We start from the raw sequence: 2,935 nt of genomic DNA on the forward strand, positions 1-2,935 counted from the left end.
CTTGATCTTTACTAGCAACATACTTTCCTCGCTTACACCTCTCTTCTTCTCATGACATCATAGTCTCCTTATTCTCATATACACATATTTTCTCCTCCCTGGTATTCTTTGCGTCATGATTGTCCAACTTTAACATCCGAAGAAAACAACATCAATCTGCCCTGTAGCACTTTCTACCTGAACTTCAATGCCCAACTCATTCAGTACCTTTAACATATCGTCAGATCGATCATAAGGGCACGCATAATATTTAATATGGCCACACATGAGTTATTATGTACATCGCTCATTAATACCTCACTTACGGAACATCCCAATGTTGTTTAAAATTGTCTTGAATCCGTGGTATTAATACATCTCCCCTCTTTTGCCTAGCTCACCAGACTCATACCTTGCGATCATTTAAAAATTCCTATCGCAAGGCTCATATGCTCCTAATTTCCCTCAAGATGTTCTAGTTCCTCATCCTTCTCTTATGTATAAACCCGTAAGACTTCTTAGCACACTTCCCAGGGGGTCACCCATCCTAGTACTACTCTGGCCCAAGCACGCTTAACCTCGAAGTTCTGATGGGATCAGGTGCATTAGTGCTGGTATGATCACATCCACCCTACTGCGTGGCCTTTATCACGTGACCTAAAATGAGTTGAAGTTCTAACGGATCCCAAGAAAAATTTCGGTCATGCATCTCCCTCCGAATTGGAAGAGTCCCTCATTTTACTGACCACGCAAATGTTGTTTTAGTCTTTGGAACTCCTTATTACTTCTCGATTTTCCCATTGTCGGGTGTCATAATTTCTCTAATACCTTAGTCAGTTCTTGTGCTCGTACTCGAGCTTACTTGCTTCCCCCCTTAAAGGTTTTACCTTATGGTGTTGTATTTTATTGCCATTCTTGATCGAAATTTCATCCCATAATAATCCTTTCGTCCTTGCTTTTGTTCTTTCACTTATGAATCCTTCAAGTTCCCTACTTGTCATTACCCAAAAATACTACTTTAAATCTCAAATCTTGCCTATAATAATCCCTAGGGATACTCGAAATAATAATGTATCCAATGTTCACTTGAATAGTACTTTTTATTCCGATAACTAATGCCCAATGTTCACTTGTAGCATCATCTTCATCTTATCATTCCATATCAACTTGTCCCATACTCTCCCATTAATCAATCCGTAGCAATCATAGACGTATAATCTTCGTGATCTCCTAAATCTTTTGTCCTTGTCCTTCTTTAGTCCTTGTCCTTAAATTTTAGGAAAATTTAAGCAGAGTGTCCCTTATATTTCTTACTATCCAAAACTTGCACGCAGCCCAGAAAATACATGCAATGCCTTACAGGGCCGATTTTATACATACTTAGCACACCTTAGCCATACAGGGCTCTCAATATCGAATAGAAATGTAAAGATGACAAAACTTACCTCGTGCGTCACAACTCGGAATATACCTGAACCATTATTGATTGTCTTTTTATGCTTCCCTAGCCACTTCCTCTTCCATTCATTGGCTATACATTTCAATCATACTTGCAACATTCTTACCATATCTGACTTATAATCCTTCTTACCAATACTTACCTCTGTGCTGATTCCTTCAACTTCTATTGTCCCTGTAATCCCAATATCATCATTCACTTCTTTTGTCAGTACCATTCTTCTGCGGAAATCAAGGGTTAGTGCAAGGAATTTCATTTCCTATGACTTGGCTCTCATCGCACGATCTTAGATATGAAAGAAGGGTAACCATCCTAAATGCCCTGTAGCCTGGCATGCAACACACCCCAAACAAGACTCTACTGGACACGACTTTATAGACAACCCCTACGACGAACTGCTCTGATACCACTTCTGTCACGACCCAAATCGGAGGGCCGCGACTAACACCTAAGATCCTACTCGGCTGAGTGCCATACTACTATTCCATCAAGGAGTCACAACTTTTTGTGAACCTTTAATCTATGAAATGACACTTTCGTCAAGTAAACAAAAAAAACTTTTCAATAAAACTCTTTCGTCAAATCAGGGACTTCTCCCTTATCGTTAATTCAAAGAAAGCCTTTGGTCACAATAAAATCTTTAAAAATAAAGCATGAAACACATCGACCTATATGGTCGCTTTACATAACTGTCGACACCTCGACACACTATCTACAGGACACCGTCTGCAAAAGTCTCTAACATACACGAGATACCATAACATAAGTACTCTGACTCGGCAAAACTCCGAACTGGGATGGAGCTCACCAATCCAGCTGATAACCTGGGAACATCCTATAGCCAATGTCCTCTACTCATCTGTATAAACCTGCGTGGCATGAAACGCAGCGCCCCCAGGCAAAGGGACGTCAGTACGAATAATGTACTGAGTATGTAAGGCATAAGAGTAACATACACATAGGAGTCATGAAGAAAATCTAGAAAATCATAAGTTATACTGACTGACTGAGTGCATCTGTATGTCTGACTATCTGAACATATCGGTATGAATGCATGTGTATATATATCTGGCTATCTGAACATGTCTGTATATCTCTGATTACTGAAAATGCCTCTGAGGGCGTATGATATGCATAGGTCATAGTGCCGAGGAACGTTCGGCTCGATCCCTATCCCATATAGGCCCCTTCGGGCATAATAGTATAATGGCCTCTTCGGGCATAATAGCATAATGGCCCCTTCGGGCAGCCCCTTCGGGCATAATAGTATAATGGCACCTTCGGGCAGCCCCTTCGGGCATAATAGTATAATGGCCCCTTCGGGCAAAATAATCATTATCACAGTACACCAGCTGATCAGGTGGTAATGCGTATATAGCGCCTCGCCCTTTCCCCATACCCCATATACATATAATATACGCGTATATAACGCTTTCTGGTCACGGGTCAATGTGCATATATGTAAATGAATGCAATGCATAAATATGAACTAACATT

General features: G+C 40.6%; 1 pseudogene; it reads right to left on the reverse strand.

Annotated features, from left to right (window-relative positions):
- Nucleotides 1-489: 489 nt before the first annotated feature.
- On the reverse strand, nt 490-607 carry LOC132061665 (5S ribosomal RNA; annotated as a pseudogene).
- Between the last annotated feature and the right edge of the window lie 2,328 nt (nt 608-2,935).

This window comes from Lycium ferocissimum, chromosome 6 (assembly GCF_029784015.1).
Source record: "Lycium ferocissimum isolate CSIRO_LF1 chromosome 6, AGI_CSIRO_Lferr_CH_V1, whole genome shotgun sequence".
Classification (NCBI taxonomy): domain Eukaryota; kingdom Viridiplantae; phylum Streptophyta; class Magnoliopsida; order Solanales; family Solanaceae; genus Lycium; species Lycium ferocissimum.